Source organism: Thalia democratica, chromosome 4 (assembly GCF_965202585.1).
Source record: "Thalia democratica chromosome 4, ktThaDemo2.hap1.1, whole genome shotgun sequence".
In the NCBI taxonomy this organism is placed as follows: Eukaryota; Metazoa; Chordata; class Thaliacea; order Salpida; family Salpidae; genus Thalia; species Thalia democratica.
Window position 1 is genome coordinate 26,261,288 of NC_139168.1, and position 8,453 is coordinate 26,269,740.

Below are 8,453 nucleotides of genomic sequence, written 5' to 3' on the forward strand. Positions count from 1 at the left end.
GTTAGAGTTTAGTATTTGTTAGATACTAATTAAATAAGGTAGGATTTAATTATGATGGGTAGTACTAATAAGTTAAGTGTACCACAATCAGTCCACAACTTTACTACCAAATTGTCAACCTTTGCTAGCTGTTCTACTGATTTTTAGATTAAAGTAATTTGTTCAGTTTTTAAAAACCTCATTCTGACTCAGGCTTGTTTATACTCACTCTAGCTAGTTTTATTGACTTAAACAGTGGCAACCCTGCTAGTTTGAAAACTTTTGGGAATTTTAGAAAATTTTGGACAGCCTCAGGCTAGTTTAGTTTTTTATAAAAACTAGTTTTCTTTTAGATTTTGAATGAGCTTGAGCTGATCGAGTTTTCAATATTTTGTAATTTTCTAGTGTATTTTCTTCAAGAACTTGATTTCAGATTTTTAATTGTAAATAACACATAAATTTGTAAACCTTGTGGCTAGCTGTTTTATTTATTATTAGATTAAAGTTGTTTTTTTCAGTTTTTAAAAACCTTATTCTGTCTCAGGCTAGTTTATACTAGTGATGTACCAGACTCACTATCCGGGTCCGGCCGGATATTGCCACTTTAGGTCTGATATCCGGATCCGGCCGGATTCTAATTTGAAAAAAAAGTCCGGATCCGGGTACGGTACATCACTAATAAAAACATGTTTTTGTTCTATGTTTTGTTTGTAAGTAAAAGAAAAACAAATTATTTTTGTTATAAATTCGCAATTTCATTATTCTAACATTATTTTTAAATTACAGGTCAATAATGTTTTCCAAAAACTTGTTTGAAGTATAAGCTGCAAGTGAAAAGTAATATCGTTTACAAACTAATTAAGCTTATACAAAATATAATTTGCGGTGTTCAATGTTTCTAATTATCTTTCGATGTTTATGGCAAACGGCTAAGATTATTTGCTGAAGGAGAAGTGGTTTTGAGACGTGTGTTTTTATCTGAAAGTAGTTTAGAAAAACATTTTTCATGTAAAACAAATCCAGAAAAATATGTTTCAATATGTTTCTACTTTTAGTAACAGTTACTTTACTAAACTTATAAGAAACTATATCTTTGTAACTTTTTTTTAATAAAACTTTTAGAAAGCTTAATTATAGTTATAATATACCGTATATCTATATATATTACCTACATAAGTTTATTGACATTTTCGATTTAAATTTTCTAGTTACAGCATTAAATTTAAATATACTTATTTGTTTATAAACCGAAGGTTTTTATATATTAAACATCAGGAACCTTTAGTTCGAAGTTTATTTTGGTTTTAATAAAATAACTGATTAAAATGATCAATTAGTTTTACCAAAAACAAAAACTATTACAACATAGTTTAAGATAATTTTGTATGTAACATAAGATGCTGAGAACTTTTTTTTTATTTGAACGTTTTTTTTTTGTTGCAGAAGTGTTTTAATATTTTAATGATAGTTCGTATATAAACATATCATTTCAATTAACTTTACGGTGTGTGCTAACTAAGACTTTTTTGTAGAAATCAAAGAAAATAAAACTTATAACCATAATGGTTTACAAAAATATTTTGATTAAAAGTTTTTTAATTAAGCAGCTAAAGTGATCAGTTATGTTAAAATATAACGGGCAGCTAAAAACTTTTTTAGAAATGACATATTCAAACATGTTTACTAGTAAATCTAAATTAGTATTTGAAAAACTAAAGTAGAGATTTTTATACAAGTATATAGTCACTATTTACTTACTGTAAACAATATATATGCACAGTGACACAAAAATGATTAAAAAACTATTTAAAAAAAAAACTTAAGTAGAAAAATCGACAAAAACTAAATCTTGTGTCAGTTTAAAATAATAAGTAAGCTTTAATTTTATAAAGAAATAGAAGAATTAAGTATACAACCAAATAAAAGTACAAGAATTTAAAACTTTTAGTTTTTAATTTCTAACTTCTGAATGTTTTTTTTTGTTAAATAAAAAAAAAAAAGTTAACGTTTAAAAGTTATTAAATTGAATTTGAGTTTATAATAACTATGTAGTAAAACAAAAAAAAAGCAGCTTCAGAACGTTATTAGTGTTTAATTTGGTGAACAACTCAAAAACAGTGCTTTTACAAAATAAATGTCTTAAAATAATAAATATCTTAAATTAGCACGTGAAAAAATAAACAAAAACCTTTAATGCTTAATGTCATCTACATTGTACTACTTTTTCACTTTACTCCATAGCAAACTGAAACCACGACCTTCTTTGATTTTGTTAGAATAAAACACAATACCGACCTGAAAAGATTGAAAATAGATAAAAATTGTGTGTACGTGTTAAACGAGTAAAATTAGTTTAATTCATAAAATAATAAAATTTTCAATAGTAGTAATTTTTTTTTAAGCTCTGACAATCAAGTTGTTCATAAATAAGCTGTTTTTTAGAACAATTTCTTTTTTTAAAGTTAGTTTACTTCATTCACGTTAAAAAACTTCAAGCTTTTTCTAAATAATGTTTTTTTTCATTATTTCTAGCAAACATAGTCTGTGAAAAACAATACTAAAGAAACAAGTTATCGATAATTAAAAAGATTATAGGTTTAGAAGATTAAATTGTATTAATAAATATAAATAAGAACGCATAGATGTAGATTTTTTTTACTATAAAAGCTTGATAAGGAACTCAGTAAATAATGATATTAATTAAAAAATTATTTTTGATTGATTTATTCTATTGGATAAGCATGTTCACAAATAAGTATGAATAAACAAAATTCTGCAAAAAGCTTTGTTATTAAATATAGATAAATAAGTGTGAAGTTTCATAAAAACAATAAACACCTTGACAGTGATTTACATATAACTTTAGCTTTGTTTATACTGTTTTTCATCAAATAATCAAAGGTATTTTTAAACAAGAATGTTAATGTTTTTCAAATAATAAAACATGCTATTAACTCTAAGCGGTAAAAAAACGATTGATCACCGTAAAAATTCTTGTGGTTAGTTTAATGACATAAACATTGAAAATTAAAACAGCTTCAAATGGTTGATAGTGTCAAAAAATACAAATAAGCTAATCTATGCTAAATATAGTTTTAACGAACTATGTGAACTTTAATTTGTTAATTATTTTAATTACCGAATAGTTCCAGACTTTAACTGTTGACAACTTTATTTTACTATATGTTTTGATTTTTAGAAAACAAAAATAAAAAGATCTCAACTACCAACGGAGAAATAATGAATTTATTCTTTCAAGACTTTATTTTACAAACTTAGTTTCGGTCAAAGGCCTCGTCATAATTAAATAAAAAATTTTGAATTCTATTTGAATAAGATTTTTTATTTAAGCACTGACGAGATCTTGAAAGAATAAATTCATTAGTTAACAACTTCATTTTAAACCTTTTTTTTTTCTGAAATACAACTTTATAAGAAATAGATTTTTTCAAGTTTATATCTAATATAACTGTTTAATCAACTTTTTTAATATAATGCACATTTAAAGTTGTCGTTGTTCATTTTATTTAGTTTCAATTAAGTTTTCTGTACTTTAAAGTTATAACAATTTTACAAAATTACAAAACTGATTATTTTTAATTGATGCAAATTTTCATTGTTTATCAAATGTGAAAAAAAGCTTTATTTTTATTTAAAGACAGATTTATTTCCTTTTTATCAAAAGAGCTCATAGACTCATTTATTACAGTAGACATTTACAAAAACCAAATTCTATTTTTATTATAAAACAGTTATTTATACACTAATTTGTCTTAATATTGACCTTACTACTGATCTGCTAAAAGTGACTTTGAAATTACTAAAAAAGTGTTTTATACGTAATATGAACACACATAAACTTTAAATAATCTGAAAAATTCAAGCAAAACTTAAGATCTATTAAAAACTAAAAAAAAAACATACTTTATTCCCGCTGCTGACGACAGGCTTCAGAAACTTTCTCCTTCCGCAATACCTCTTCATCACGTGACTGCTCGCCGACCAATCAAAAGCGTCCAAATGTTCCCCGTCGCCCACTTCTCCGATGGCCACTCCGTCGAACTCACATCCGGGACCCGACCACTCCAGGTCGAACGCCAGAAAGTGAATCTGTTGTGAAGTTTCAAGTTAATTTCGTAAAAATAATTCAACCCTAATCTTTCTATTAAAAAGGCAGACTAGTGTAGTGTAACTATTTTCTAAAAAGAAAAGATAATGTTTATATTTGTTTAAAAGAATTAAAAACAATAATGTAATGAACCAAATTTCAAATTTATATTTTTGCAGTCTAAATGGTACTTTGGTTGAATTTAATTTTATTCAAACTTTCCAAACAACAACAGCGCTTTTGAACTTTATTGATAACAACATTTTTAAACTGAAATATTGCACTTTCGAAATTAAAACTTGCAAACCTTGACGCGGAACCCTTCAGGCACTTTTATGGTCCAGTTGCAGTAAGTGCACCCGGAATACCTGCCGCTAGGTAGCGATGGAGATTTGAGGAAGCCGCTGTTGCCATGCAAGCTCTTTCCGCATGACTGCCTCTCCCCGTCTGTGTGCAAAATTTGTAAAAGTAACAAATAAATTTATTGAAAGGTTAAAACATAATAAAATATTTTCAAGTAAAAGTATTACTATTATTATAGTACTATTACCAGGGTAATATTTCCTTTTATAAGTATTTATAAAAGTCGCCGAAAATTTTTACCTGATATAGTAAAAAACACCGAACTTAATTAAATATTAATAACGAACACTTATAGCGCATAAAATGTTAAACAATATGTGATCAGTAGCATCAAACAACAACAAAGCTTTTCAATACTATTAAGCTGGTAGAACTATAACAGTTTCAATTGTTACTAAAACAAACAGTTTTACCAACCAAAACACGCTTTTTCATCTTCGCCGTCAAAACAGTCGCTTTTTCCATCGCATAATGACGTCACAGTAATGCATCTGTCGTCATAACGACAATAGAATTCATCCGCTTTGCACACTACATCAAGTTATTTATTTTGTTATAAAGAATACTACATATGGTGGTAGTTTGTTTTAAATCAAATGTTACGGCAACAGGCTGTACTAATTTCCAATTAAAAGTCTATAATAGTATTTATAGTTTGCTTTAAAAACTTCAAAACAATTTTTGTGACTATTAATTGTGTTGCTATATATCAACTTAATGTGCTAACATAGTTAGCGTAAACGAGTTTTAATATACGAACTTTAATGATAAGAAGTACAAAGTAATTTTTATTTACAACAAAAACGAATAGTTAGTAAAAACTAGTTGTTTACAAAAAAAATAAATGTATACTACTTATGTTGTTATAAGCAAGCATATGGTTTTTAAATTGATCTTTTAATATTAAGTTTTCTTTGTTCTTTAATATCGAAGTAGGTGTTTACTTACATATCAATTCGAAACTATACAAAACATAGATTTAAAATTGTTGTTGAGCTACTTTTTCACTTGGTTTAATGGAAACATTTTAAAAGGTGGCTTAAAGTTTTAGTAAATAAGTTAAAGTACTTAAAAACTTGCTTTTTAGTCGTTAGTAGAAAAATACTAATTTTGAATCTTAAGAAAAATTCAGAACAATTGTAGTTTGTATTTGCAAAAGGTTACTATATACATTAAACTTTATTTATAAACTGCTAATTTAAGATAACAGTCTAATTAGTCACAAAGTCACGAAAAATAAATTTATTTTTGTATGCGTTTGTAGACGAACTTCATTTAAAACAATTAGTCATGAATTTGTACTTATAAACTATTTATATTCTAATAAACGTTATTTATACTTCTCTATAAAATGCAAGCGAATTTTGGTAAATACTAAACTAAATCTTACTATAAACATTTTCAAACAAATTAAAACTATATAAAGTGTACAAGCATAAAAGTACATTTGTAAATACTATAAGTTTGCAAGAAAGAAAAAAACTACTTAAAGTTTTATTTTTAAGCAAAACTTGTAAGTATAAACTCATTATTAATTAAACAGTTAACAACTCACGGGTGCACCGGGGAATGTTTGAGGACCAAACGGCCCTGGCGGCCCCTCTGACGTTTCCGTAGCAACTGACGTCGGTGACCCCGTTCAGCTGGAACCCCTGGTGGCACCTGAACCTGCAGTTACTCCTGACGTCGTTGCCATGGCTACATTTAATCTCCCCCTTTTCAAAATTTGTTGGCAACGCGGGGCATTTTTGTCCTTCAGGGTAATAAATACTTGAGTTTGTTTAATTTTTTCTTACATATATTTATAAAGTTTTAGTTTAAATATGTTGTACTGTAATATTTATATTTGTATTAATGTCTCCGTTAATACTTTGAGCTGTTTAAAAAAACCAACCAAACCTTATACAAGTGGCAATAGGCGATGACGTCACAAGGTTTTACTTCATATTGAAACATTTTAGTTTGAAATTTTTACGCCGTTAAAAAAAAGTTCATGTTTTAATTTCATACTTTCAATATTATGAATATTAATCAATACAGTTGGTTGTAGTTTAAAACAACCCCACAACCTTTATGACGTCATCACGTATCGCCTCCCTGCAAGATACTAAAATAAAAGATAAAACTTATTCTCAAAGAACTGTTGTTAATTTTATTCTATATTCTTAAATTTGCTTCTATACTTGGGTATAATAAAACACCATTCTTAAGTTATTTTTTCAAATCACTTTTACACTCGGGCATCTTTCCCCTCCACCCAGGGTACGACCCTGCACCATTGCACACCACGTGGTTCCTCCTTCCAGTCACGTGGTACCCGTGCTTGCACTGGAACGTGCACCTGCTCCCCTTGCTGTTGCCGTTCGTGCAACTTATCTGCTTGACCGGCTCGCTCGCCTCCAGTAGCGGGCACGAGGGTCTTCGCGCTGGAAAGTTACAAAGTTTGATAAGTGTTCTACTACATGAAAAAGCTTAGATGTTTGTTTTCTTTATTTTTATTGAACACTGTTATTGTTTAAAAATGCCTTGTAAAACGTTTTTTCGCTTAATGTTGTTAGAAAGTTTAGAATGAAAAATGCTTAAGATTTATTATTTTTTACATACACAGTTTACTTTCTAAAAAAGCTTTGCGAAAAAGTTTTGTTTTGGGTTAAGAATATATTTTGCTCATAAAATACTAAATTCATATAAAGAAAAGTCTTAAGGATTTTATTTTATTTCTTGTTTAAAATAAACGAATTTTATCCTTATAAAACCGTCTTTAAAATGTTTCATTTTGTGGTAAATATTTTACATAACCTCAAGGTTTTGTTTTGTTTATCTTTATTCAATTAACTATTTAAGCTTATTTAAAATGCTTTTTTAAGTGGTAAACGAGATAATGGTTTGTTTTTGAAAATAAGTTGAAATTACTATGAACTAAAAACCAGAAGTATTAAAGCTTAATCTACTGAAACCTTTTAAACTTTCGACTTCAAAAAAATTTACAAAAACAAAGCGTTTAATCAAATAACTAAAGTGTCATGAATAAAATAATTTTTAAATTTCACCGAAAATAAAACCATAAAAACGGTATCTAAAGTTTTTAATCAATATGAAACATGAGGAAAGCTGTAACAACCAGTGGTTTCAAACAGTGATGTATAAGAAAAACTTCTCCATAAAAACTTATTAATTATCAACTACTTTTAATTACAAGCTTTTTTTAACGTTTAAAATTTAAAGTTTTTTTATAATAAACTTCGCGTTTTAAACTATTTGTCATGTTTTTACACATAATGTTATGAACCTAAAACACTTTTAGTGATTAAAAACTTTAAAAAAGTATAATAGAAAACCTTAAGTCGTTTCGAATTTAACAAATATCTATTGCTTAAACGACTAATAGCTATCAATTACTTAAAGTAATTAGAGTGACTTCAAAAAATAAAGTTTTTACCACAATAAGGTTTCCACAAATTTAAACAACATCTTTTTGTTTTAGTTGTGTTTTTGGTAATAAACAGAACTATATTTTCCAAGAAAAATTTATTTTTATTGTTTTTTTAAACAATATTTGCACTAGCTTATGTAAAAATCCTACTTGCTACCATAATTAAAATTATTACACAAATTATTGACCAAGACAAATATAGTTAAGCGATTATTTTTTTAATTTGAAGTTTAGATATTTTTGACTTGTATTTTTGAAACAAATATATAAGTCTTGCTTTACAAAATTAAAAAAAACTATGAAAACAAGCAAATCTGATATTAGTTTGGTCAAAACGTTTGAGTGTTTTTCAACTTTTTATAAGTACGATAACTTTTGAAACTAGTTGTTTAACTAAAACGAAAAAATATATTTTGGTCAAGTTTGAAAAAAATTTTCAAATAAAAACTTACCTAAACTAAAATCCAATTGTTGTAAAACGACTGTAAACGAAAGTAGATAGAAGCAGTTATGCATTTTTTCAAAAATACCTAAACATAAAAAAGCTTTTTACTTTTTCAACACAATGCT